Genomic DNA, 12,916 nt, shown 5'->3' on the forward strand with positions numbered 1-12,916 from the left:
TTATATCTTCTGGGTAACAAATCTGGTAGAATGTTGGCCCGTAAGCTCCGAGCTCAGCAAGCCAGGAACAAGATCAAATTTGTCTACTCCCCCTCCAAACGGAAAGTCCTCAATCCTAAAGACATCACAAATCAGTTTGCACATTACTATGCTAAACTTTACAATTTACTGACTGACCCCTCTACCCCTCAACCCACCCCTCTCTCCATCTCTTCTTTTCTGGACGATCTCTCTTTCCCCACACTGAATCCAGAGCAACTGTCCGCCCTTAACGCCCCATGGACCCCTGCTGAGGTTGCTGCAGCCGTTAAGTCCTCTCCCCGCAACAAGGCCCCTGGCCCTGATGGGTTCGTCTCTGATTTCTATGCCTTGTTCATTGATGTTCTCTCTCCCTACCTGGCTGACCTCTTTAACAATTTCTCTGATCAAGGAACTTTACCGGCGGAACTTCTAGAAGCACGAATAGTCACTATTCCCAAACCCGGCAAAGACCCTGCTTATGTACACAATTACCGCCCCATTGCCCTCCTTAATACCGATATCAAATTATACGCTAAATTGATTGCGTCATGAGTGAACAGTTTTCTGCCATTGCTGGTACACCCGGATCAGACTGGTTTTGTCCCGGGCCGTCAGGCGTCGGACATTACACGCAGAGTTTTTAATTTGATTGATTCTCTCTCTACAGATCAGGGCCTTCTCCTGCTATCATTGGATGCTGAGAAGGCCTTCGATAGACTTAATTGGTCCTACATGCGTGAAGTTCTTCTCCGATTTGGATTCAGGGATCGCATCCTATCCTCTATTTTAGCATTATATAGCTCTCCTTCGGCCCGAGTGTTCAGCAATGGTTTCCTATCTGACCCTTTCCCAATTACAAATGGCACCAGGCAGGGATGCCCTCTCTCCCCCCTAATGTTCGTTTTGTCAATTGAACCCCTGGCTATTACAATTCGTGACAATCCCCACTTTCCAGCTCTACAGTTCGGCTCGTCCTGCCATAAATTAAGCCTTTTTGTGGACGATGTTCTTCTCTTTATTTCTGACCCTCACACCACTCTCCCTCTCCTGACCTCTATCTTACATGCCTTCAGTTTAGCCTCCTATTACAGACTTAATGTCACTAAGACTGACGCCCTGCCCATTAACCTCTCCCACGCTCTTTCGACCCTGCAATCTTCTTTCCCCTATAACTGGCAGGTTAACTCGATAACATACTTAGGTATCCGTATCCCTACTCGCACTCCCGATGTCTTCACCTATAATCTTTCACCTTTATTAGTTACATTAGAGGCTCTCTCAAAATCTTGGGCGACATACGAGGTCTCCTGGCTAGGGCGTATGGCTGCATTCAAAATGTCCCTCCTGCCCAAACTGATGTACCTGTTCCGCACGATCCCGTATACCTTCCCAAAAAAGGCCCTTTAGACCTGTTCTTCTATATTGACCAAGTATGTCTGGTCTTCTAAACCCCCGTTATTGGCTCACTCCAAAATGATTTTACCAAGAGCCTTAGGGGGCCTCTATTTACCCAGCATTCCTCTATACCAGGAACCTTCCCTGTTAGCCTCCCTTAAACATTATTTTATAACTGATTCTCTGGTATCTTGGGTGGAACTGGAACAAACACAAGCCCATTCGGTCCCCCTTGCGGATCTTTTCCGCATTCCCAAGATACTTCGACCTGCCCTCCCGCATCTTCTCCCATCCACTCAAGCCTCGCTTAAAACTTGGGATAACCTACCCGCCGTCCTGTTGTCACCTGCTTGCTGCATCGCCCAGGTCTCCATTACCACCCTCTCAGCGATTATCCCCCATCTAAATCTTTCGAAATGGAGACAGCTGGGCATACTATACCTGGGGGATGTATTGGATGGACTTTTCATGTTCATGTTCATGTTTTCATCCCTGCTCTCCAACAGAAATTCTCCCTTCCTGCTCTGGAACTTTTCCACTATTATCAGGTCACGCACTGGTGGAAATCGATCCATACCACCTTACTTACCCTGGATTCCACCTCGCAAGCCCTTTTCTCCCGGCTTTCTTTAAATAAATCCAGGGGTGATATCTCATTCTGGTACAAGCTACTGATTACCCCTATCTCCCCCTCTAAATCTACTGCTCAGATGAAATGGGAGTTTGATCTGGGTAGAACACTGTCATCTCTGGAATGGCGCACTGTTTTCCTGACCTCCCACTCCATGTCCCTATGCCTAAACCACACTGAAATGCATGTTAAACTAGTCCATAGACTGTATTTGACCCCCGACCGTTTACACAGGTTTTGGCCTACTTGCAGCGACAAATGCTGGAGACTCTGTGGATCAATAGGACATATCTACCACATATTCTGGTCCTGCCCGAAAATTACACAATACTGGTCCGAGGTGTTCAATTTGATTAATAAGGTTCTCCATACACAACTTACCCCAGACCTGATTGTAGCGTTGCTTCAGTTACTTCCCTCCCTCGCTCCTCCTTCTAGCAGATATGTTCTGGGACATATTTTGATAGCCGCTCGCGCTAATCTCGCTCAGTTATGGAAGCAATCTACTGCCCCGGTTCTACTAAACGTCATTCACAAAACGCACCACCACTACCTCATGGAGACTGAATACGTCCCTGTCTCCAACACCACTTCCTCCCCCCTGACCCGCTGGTCCCCATGGCAGGTGTTTGTCACCACTGGTCCAGGTTCCCAGTACTTCCACAACCCTTCTAACAGCATTACAGCCCATTTTAGCCTAACTGAACACCCTGTTAGTGAGTGATGGCATTGTAGGTCCCCTCCCGGAATAGTACCCTTGGTCTCATTATAATGTGGGCTTTCCTTCACCGGTTTTAATCGGAGGTAGGGTTATGTTTATGTTTCTGATTCAGTCCCCTTTCTCTCCTTATGCCTCTCCAGATCCCTCTCGACTTATATTGTTCCACACACTATGCCTTTTTAATACGATATCTCTGTTCCTTTTACACAGTTTCCACACCTGAGCCCCTCTTTCAACCTAATGTTCTCTGTCTGTTTTCCGCTTGAAGCGGTCTCCTCTCCTTTTTCTGCCCTCCGTATTTCTCTTGTCTCTGCTCTCTTTCTTATTTCTTATGTCTGCCATATTTGTTTCGAAGCACCTTCACCATTGTGTTACTGGATGCTCCCCCTCCCCTCCCCTGTGCCTCCCCCTGCACCCCCCCCCCCCTATATCGTGTTGCTGTGATATGTTATGTGCCCCCTTCCTTTTTTTTCTTTTGTACCCCATAAAATTGTTTTTCTCTAATAAAAACTATTGACGTTAAAAAAAAACAAGTGAACTGTGGGCCCAGGTGCAACAATATCCTTTAGGCACCAGGCCCCCCAACTCGTCACGGAACCCCTCCCCCCACATCCCAGTGACTAGCATTAGTAATAACCATAAACTACAAACAGCATTAGTGACCTACATTTACTTCAGACAGCATTAGTGACCACCATATATTACAGACAGCATTAGTGACCACCATATATTACAGACAGCATTAGTGACCACAATTTGGTACAGACATTGTTAGAGTTAACAATATGGTACAGACAGCATTAGTTGCCGCCATATAATACAGACAGCAATAGTTACTCTCATATACCACATAAAGCACTAGTGACCACTATATACTACAGAAAGCATTAGTAACTGCCATATATCACAGACAGAATTAGAGACTGCCATATAATACAGATAGCAATAGTTACCCCCACCTACTGTGGACAGCATTAAGCTCCCAATTACATCCTTCATCCCTTGGACACTCCAGGCAGGCATCCTGCAGACTGTGGAGCTACACAAAGCATCCTAAGCAGCCAGTGGCCCTACTAGGTATGGCATCATGACATTACAGGTTATGGGCAGGGCAGCATCGAGCCCTGTTTCCAGTCCTACTAGGAGGCCTATTTACTGAATCAAGACCTAAATTTAGGCACAATGTCAGTTTTTATTGGATAAGTGTTATTTTGGGATTGGGTTTATTTATTAAAGATTTGATGTCAGATACCACCATCTCCATACATCTCTATTGGGACAGTGATATTACATAATCAGTTAAGCTCTGTAAAGCTAAGCTTACCCCCAGGAGCGAAAAACAGATATGGAGGCAGGTTATACAGGATGAGTCTCCCATATCTGTTATTCTAAAAACCAAAATATACTAAAAATTGGAATATTTTGTGATGACCCCACCGTGCTCCCTCCAGGCTATCTGGTGCATGTGCACAGCGTCTATTCACTGAGACAGAGGGAGAGGGGGCATGCCAGCAGCTCACAGAGCGCTGGGCATGCCCCCTCAGTGACAGATTCGGGGAGCGTGGCTCACGATCGAGGCCCTCCTGCGACACCACGTCCCCTTTTGCAGGTCACGCCCCTTTTCAAAATCGTCCGCCGCTGCGCCGCGCGGATGTCCCTCTGTCCCTAGCTCAAATGTTGGGAGGTATGCAAATGTAATAGAGTGCGAGTCCATAACTCGCACCTCAAATTTTACCAAAAATTGCAAAAACAATAGACCAGGGCCCTCATTCCGAGTTGTTCGCTCGCAAGCTGCTTTTAGCAGCATTGCACACGCTAAGCCGCCGCCTACTGGGAGTGAATCTTAGCTTAGCAAAATTGCGAACGAAAGATTCTCTAAATTGCGAATAGAAATTTCTTAGCAGTTTCTGAGTAGCTCGACACTTACTCTGCCACTGCGATCAGTTCAGTCAGTTTCGTTCCTGGTTTGACGTCACAAACACACCCAGCGTTCGCCCAGACACTCCCCCGTTTCTCCAGCCACTCCCGTGTTTTTCCCAGAAACTGCAGCGTTTTTTCACACACTCCCATAAAACGGCCAGTTTCCGCCCAGAAACACCCACTTCCAGTCAATCACATTACGATCACCAGAACGAAGAAAAAACCTTGTAATACCGTGAGTAAAATACCAAACTTCTTAGCAAATTTACTTGGCGCAGTTGCAGTGCGAACATTGCGCATGCGCAATAAGCGGAAAATCACTGCGATGCGAAGAAAAATACCGAGCAAACAACTCGGAATGAGGGCCCAGGTTCAGATAGGCGAGTTTAGTCTCACATGAAATAAAAATTAACATCTGAGCAAAAAAAAAAAAAAAAACCACAGAACACCATAATCACCAATACCACCCCTATATAAACCACATCTACAGTCATTGCACCTGTGTGGGTGTAGGAATAGTGTTTTTTCATTGTGATATTGAACTGTATGTGAGTCATCTCATATCTTTGGAGGAGTTGCGCAGGAGGAAGGCGCAGGAACATCATCAGATCCCTATTAGGCTACAGGCCAGGCATGCCTACAGAGCACGGTTAGACATGGACTTCCTTTATGAACAAGAGGTGGTTCAGCTATTTAGGTTGAACTGCACATATCTCCTGAACTTATATGAGGTGAGAGATGGTTTGGAGCCTTTGACTGGCAGCAATTATGCATATCCACCAGCGGGATGCAGTCAGTTTACCTCCAATCAAAATCCCGACGTTCAAAATCCCGACACCAATTGACCGATGGTCAAAATCCCGACAAGGTCAAAATTCCGACATGGACAAAATACCGACATTTAAAATACCGACAAGGTCAAAATACCGACATGTAAAATGCCGACAGGTCAAAATACCGACATGTACAAGCATGTTATACTGATTTTAGACATGTGTGGTGAATGGGTATGATACGTTGGGTCGACAGTAACTAGGTCGATAGTCATTAGGTCAACCACTATTGGTCGACAGTGACTAGGTCTACACGGTCATTAGGTCGTCAAGGGAAAAGGTCGACATGGGAAAAGGTCGACATAAGTAAAAAAAAAAAATTGGTGTCATTTTCTTCGTAAAGTGACCGGGAATCCCAATTAGTGCACCATGTCCCCTAGCTTCAGGCAAGGTGCTGCGCTCTGCACAGGTTACTATTCCCAATCGTAGTCTGCGTGGATCGTAAAGTATGAACTCACGTCGACTGCTTCATGTGTCGACCTTTGCCACATCGACCTAGTGACCATGTCGACCTAATGCATGTCGACCAATAATGGTCAACCTAATGAGTGTCGACCTAAAAAATCGGATACCATGTTAAATGTATTGCATGTATCTTTCTGATCTCCACATACCTATGGGATTATGTGCAAGCATGCTCTATTTTGATGTGGTAAAGACAATTTAACACATATAAATTACTCTCTTTTTATGTGCACTTAAAGCAGCGTCGATACATCACTTAACCACTTGCCTGGCATGGTCGCATCAGATGCAACCACACCAGGCAGTGATTTATCTGACCTGGTCGCGCAGGTTGTGACCAGTCAAAAAAACAGTGTTAGCAGCAGCAGGGAAGGGAAAACTTCCCTCTGCTGCTGCTGTCAGAGGGACCGAAGGTCTCTCTGCCTTCCTGCACCCTCCCCTCAGTGTTGCCATGCTGCCGATCATTTATGATCGGTCAGATGTGCAGGACCTCCCCCCCCCCTCCCCCCCCCCCCAGACAATGGCAGCCGCTGGGAAAGTGTAAAACTAAAACAACCCCCCCCCCCCCCCCTAAGCCACCCCCAGATTCCCCCTGTGTACCTAGCAGCTGTCACCGATCTTATCGACCAATGTTCCGATGTTTGATAAAAAATTACAAATAAAAATGTTAAAAAATAAATAAATAATTTTTTAACTAAAATCATTTTGGGTAAAGTTAAATTCATGTCCTTCACCTAATTCACTTATTAAAAAAAAACCCAACAGTTTCTGAGCGTTTTTTTGGGGGAAAAATTGTCAGTTAACTGGTTAAGAATTGCTGTGTAAGAACTTAATTTTTTGTTCTGGAACAGGAATGTCAATGTATCTATTTTGATTGTTCTGCACCCTTAAAGCAACATTGTTCCTATTCCTAACCTTTATTCATAATCACTCTCATCAGTGATCCAGAGGATGTGCTGAATCTCACATCCCCTGCTGGAAGCCCCACCGAATAGGTGGGGAGGGCTGCGGGCAGGTGTAAAGGCCCCTACACATTTGGCGATCCGCTGCCGAGCTGCCCGACGGGCGACCCAGCGGCAAGGCAGCAGTGATGGGGGGAGTGAAGTTTCTTCACTCCCCCCGTCACCCGGCTCCATAGAAGTGCATGCAAATATGGACAATCTCATCCATATTGGCCTGCATGCATAAGCGACTGGGCACCAACGATGAACGAGCGCGGGGCCGTGCATTGTTAATCGTTGGTGCCTACACACTGCACGATATGAATGAGTTCTCGTAAATTAATGAACGAGAACATTCATATTGTTTATTAAAATCTATTAGTGTGTAGGGCCCATAAGAGCCTATCCTGGGCGGCTCTCTCCCTCACTGCCTGTGGCAGCTACAGCTGGGCATCGAATAGCTCTCCAAGCTACTGCCTGCCTCCATCCTCCTCCAACACCTGTATCATGGAGTGCTCTCTCCCGTCTGCTACTCCAGGACCATAATCCCCGGGAATCCCCGGGACCCTGCCACTGCCTGACTGGCTGCCAGCTGTCTCCGGTGCTGTCTCCCCAGTGCTCACCTCACTGTGGAGCCCTACTCGGCCGCATACTCATTGTGACGGTCGGGCCGGCCCTGCCTATATGCCTTACATGTAAACATTACAAATAATGGTATAAGGTGAGCATACCGATGGATGGGATCCCAGCTGTCACAACACCACCGCCAGGATCCCGTCAGGGGCACCATACCGCCACCGGAATACTGGCGAGGTAGGCGATTACCCCACTATGGGTGTCCATGACACCCATAGACGACACCCATAGAGGGAGAATAGAACCTGTGGCGAACTAAGCTCGCCAATGAGCCCGCAGCGTAGCAAGTGCAGCGAGCCTGCAAAGGGCTTGTTGCGCTCGCCCCTCCCCACCCCCTTTCCCCCACCGCCAACATTCTAATGACTGGGATCCCGACGTCAGTATCATGACCGCCGGGATCCCAGCCACCGGGATTACACACTGATCCCCAAATAATGTATACAAAATATATTTTTATTATAGCGCAAAATTCAAAATGCCCTTGGGATGTACTGGGATAATATTATGGTCACTAAAAAATTTGGGGTTTTAATGTATACACAAACCAAACAACATATGTGTTGTGTCATTTTAATTTATTTTTCAAACCCAAAAGTTTGTTCGTTATACCATGTACACTTTTATAATAGAGAAATAATAAGTATCATTGATATCACTTTATAACCCAAACCAACAATATTATTTTATTGTGAGTGCGTTAATCTGATTATGATAAAAAACACATCACATAGATTATGTCATACAGATGTAGGCGCACTCAGCTTTGCGGTCAAGTGTCCTAGTCGTGGCAAAGCTGGTGCAGCCAGTATGCTCATGTACAATGACACATGCACCGCGATTGGAAATACATTGGGCAGGGCCGGATCCAACAAGCGGCAACAGGGGTCGGTCGTCCCAGTGCCCCCACACATCATAGGCCCCCACACTCTCCCACTAATTGCACATGTAGCATCACTAGTGAAATCGGAGCACAGCATGATTCCACAGCGCAGTGTCTCCGATTTCACAAGTACACATCCACGGCCAGCCAGCACTTCCCTGCCGAGGAGTTCCTGCAGTCAGGAACTCTCGCGGGATTTCAACTGTTTTCTCACCGCCGCGGCCGCTGGGATGTCTGTGACGTGCTGGAGCTGAGAGTAAGGCGGCGCCATTTTACTCTCAGCTCCTTCCTCAGTGGCGCCGCAGCAGTGAGTGAGGCTCTGGCTGGCAGATGGGGGCTCTGCATTGTGTGGCGCCGCCCGGATGCCCCTACCGCTACTAACCCCAGCAGCTGCGGGTGGAGATGTGCTGAGATGCCTGGCTGGCATAGAATATATATATATATATATATCACACATTAGTATACAAACACTGAACTGTGTCTAACTGCCGTGCTGCAGGTGAGGTGACAGTATCATCTGCAGCACACAGCAATCAGACACAGTGCTGTGTTTGTATACTATATAGTAATATTTTATATATATATATATATATATACCCTAGCAGAATTTGTGATTTTCTGGCCATTTGTCAGAGAATATGAATGATAACTCACAAACTTTTCTTTCACTCATGGTTAGTGGTTGGGTGAAGCCATTTATTGTCAAACAACTGTGTTTACTCTTTTTAAGTCATAATGACAACAGAAACTACCCAAATGACCCTGATCAAAAGTTTACATACCCCAGTTCTTAATACCGTGTATTGTCCCCTTTAACATCAATGACAGCTTGAAGTCTTTTGTGGTAGTTGTGGATGAGGCTCTTTATTTACTCAGATGGTAAAGCTGCCCATTCTTCTTGGCAAAGAGCTTCCAGTTCCTGTAAATTCTTGGGCTGTCTTGCATGAACTGCATGTTTGAGATGTCCCCAGGGAGGCTCAATGATATTGAGGTCAGGAGACTGAGATGGCCACTCCAGAACCTTCACTTTATTCTGCTGTAGCCAATGACAGGTTGACTTGGCCTTGTGTTTTGGATCATTGTCATGTTGGAACGTCCAAGTACGTCCCATGCGCATGACTTTTTCTGGCTCATAAAGATGAGGTGTCAAAAGGAAACAAAAGAAGACACAGGAACATACAATTAGTACCTTTTTTTGGGTTCCGGGTTGAATAACCAGGTTAGACCCTTTCACACTGCACATCGACACGGGTCCGACCTGTGTTTAACACTGCTTTAATCCTGGGTTAAAATTCCTCGACCTGGGTTATTTCACTTTGGAGCTTTCACACTGCACCTCAACCCAGGTCGACCTGGCAACAATACGGTTTATTTTGGCGATGTGATGTAAAAGGGGTATAACTAATTTATCATTGTTGACTATTTTTATATTGTTCTTTTAATGTTTTATGAAACTTTCATAATGTTCTATCCTATGTGATTTGTTACTGATATAATCCACCAGCGCTTCCACTTCTTTTTACTTCAAAAACTGGGGTGTAAAGTAGTCTTTTCCTGCAAGACCACGCACATTTTAGCGAGGGCATGCCCATTTTAACCAGGCCATGCATAAAATTATTTTTTAAAATGTCTATGGGGGACGCATTTTAGAATGTCTATGTGGGGGGTGGGCACATTTTTTTAATGTTCGCACTGGGAGCCAAATTGTCTAGTAACAGCCCTGCTGGCTGTCCACAGTTACACTTGGACTGGATCCACTGGATTTAATATTATCACCTGTTGATTTTGTTCTTCATGAAGGACAAGTGGTGTTTGTGGAAGTGAACATGAAGGACCTTAATAATAGAAAGTATTGGTAAGTAATCATACTTAAATTTAAAAATGCCCACTGTCAGGGGCACCAGAATGTTTTGTGGTGATGGTGGTGGGTGCATAGTAAAAAAATACATTTTGGCGCTCCCCCCCCCCCCCCGATTCACCCCCTCCCCTGTGCGGGGAGCACTTATCTCCCCGAGGAGAGACTCCTACTTTAAAAAGGCTGCCGCCGGCACCGCAACTTGTTGCCCCATGTCCTGTCCTAGCTGGCTCTTCACTCTTCAGGGATGCATTACTGGGAGGAGGCGTGGCCATGCTAAGCCTCCTGGGACATCCCTGACTCCACCCAGTAATGCATCAGTGAAGAACCGGCTAGGACACGACAGGAGGCAGCACGTTGCGGCGCCGGCTGCAGACTTTTAAAGCAGGAGTCACAACAGGGATCTGGAGGTAAGCGCTCCCCCTCCCCGGCGCCTGCACCTTTTGCATGTTTTTTGGGGGGCATGCTGCCCCCTGCCCCCCCCCCCCCCTCCGTTTTGACGCCCCACAATATAATTTTTTTTTTTTTAAATTGTGGTTAGTCCAACAGCAATAACAATTTAGGGGTCTATTCAATTCTAGTCGGAATTGGCGTCAAGTCGGAATGACGGCACTTTTCGACTTACTTAGGTCGAATCAGGATTTGACCTATTCAACTTAGTTGCCGTTTTTCCAACTTGTCGGAAATTCTGACTTCTCGAAAATCACATGGTTCGGCTGATTAGCCGCGGATCCACATATTTTGTCGAATTTGCGACCATTTCCAACAAGTGTTTTGCCCGTTTTTGACAATGCTGATCCGACTTAAAAAAAAGTCGTCTCAGCATTGTCGAAAACGGGCAAAACCTGTCGGAAATGCCCGCAAATTGAATACTGAACTGTCGGATCCTCTCCGTCGGAGAGGATCCGACAGGAATTAAATACACTTCATAGACTACATATCATTGTTTTGTAATTGTATGAAGTAAGCATTTCTAAATATATAACTGATATTATTTAGGCCGCATGACATGGGTAAAAGGTTATGTGACTAAATGTCACGATACTGTCATTAATGTTACGTAACTTTAGGGATGGTTACTAAACCAGATACTAATTTAAGCACAGATTTTCTCATTCTCTTTTTTACAGGACTTACGGCAACATCGTCTTCCACACGTGGCTTGGTCCTTTTTGAATGAGCCTTCCGCCTCAAAGGTGCAGCTGTTGGGAGATTTTAAAAAATGTTTCTGTGGCCTATTTTGATACATTGATCAAACTTATCTTGTGGAATACACATAATTTTTGTTAACTAAAAAAAAAAACTTCAATTACAAATGTATCTTCTTAATCTAAAACTATTTGGGGTATATTTGTTAAAAAGTCAATATTGGTTTTATTTAAAATCGACCGGAATAGAACCACAAAATTGACTAAAGTGTTTCTATTCCAAATAGCTTATTTACTAAAAGTTGATTTTGAGTTATTTAAAAAATTGCTGTGTGATGTGAGTTCTATTTTACTAAAAGTGTTCTATTCATCAAAAATCTATCCCCCCACCAAAAAAAATAAAAATCAATAAAATCGAACAAACATCGATCACCCATCAACAAAATCGACTCTAAATATATTTTGGTCAAAACAGGTCACATGCACTGTATTACCCACAAACACCTTCATTCCTGGGCTAATTTGCATAGCCACGGCACTACCTCACCTGCCATAGACTTTTTACTCCAGAGTTTTGGCTATAAAAATTATTAGAATAACATAAAGAACATATTTCAAACAAATTCTTTGTATTTTTCACATACTTTATACAGTCAAAACTCTGACTTAAACGTTCATATTACAGGAAAGGCTCTGCCTCATCTGCCTCACCCCACCGTACATCACTGGTAGGAGCAGAGGTGTAGCGTGGAGCCATGGCTCCCGGAGCAAGCTCACGCGATGGCTTCCCCCCCTCCCCCGCGCCCCTATGTACACACACATTTTTTGCTATTCAATTGGTGCGGGTTTTTTTTTTTTTTTCCTCCCAGCCCCAGATCACGACCAGATTTTCCTAAAATCCATATCTTTAGGAAGATTGGTAGGAATTGCTTAATTACTTAGCTTAATTAGTCTGTAATTACTCACCTTCCGCAATGCTGCATCTCCTCCGGTTCTCTTTTTCTCCTCCAGTGTCACAGAGAGATCTTCCAGGGACGTCCAGGAAAGGTACATACTACCCCGCCCCTCTTCCACATATACTACACTGCAGCTTCTACCCTGAACTACACTCCCCACACACTACATCGCCATTACCCTGCATTTCCCACCCCGCACACACGACACTACCACTGCTACCCTGCACCCCACACACTACATCCCCGCTACCCTGCATCCCCCACCCCGCACACACGAGACTACCACTGCTACCCTACACCCCACACACTACATCGCCGCTACCCTGCATCCCCCACCCTGCACACACGACACTACCACTGCTACCCTGCACCCCACACACTACAACACTGCTACCCTGCATCCCCCACCCTGCACACACGACACTACCACTGCTACCCTACACCCCACACACTACATCGCCACTACCCTGCATCCCCCACCCTGCACACACGACACTACCACTGCTACCCTACA

At 45.8% G+C, this 12,916-nt stretch overlaps 1 long non-coding RNA gene across 1 annotated transcript in view; it reads right to left on the minus strand.

Annotated features, from left to right (window-relative positions):
- Positions 1-9,130: 9,130 nt before the first annotated feature.
- Positions 9,131-12,916, minus strand: part of LOC134911619 (uncharacterized) — a 49,216-nt gene continuing 45,430 nt past the window's right edge. Inside the window, exons 3-4 of the long non-coding RNA XR_010176715.1 lie at positions 11,436-11,500; positions 9,131-9,568 (exon numbers count right to left, since the gene is read on the minus strand). This is a non-coding gene — a long non-coding RNA (uncharacterized LOC134911619). The remainder of the gene's footprint in view (positions 9,569-11,435; positions 11,501-12,916) is intronic.

This window comes from Pseudophryne corroboree, chromosome 4, assembly GCF_028390025.1.
Source record: "Pseudophryne corroboree isolate aPseCor3 chromosome 4, aPseCor3.hap2, whole genome shotgun sequence".
Taxonomy (NCBI): Eukaryota; Metazoa; Chordata; class Amphibia; order Anura; family Myobatrachidae; genus Pseudophryne; species Pseudophryne corroboree.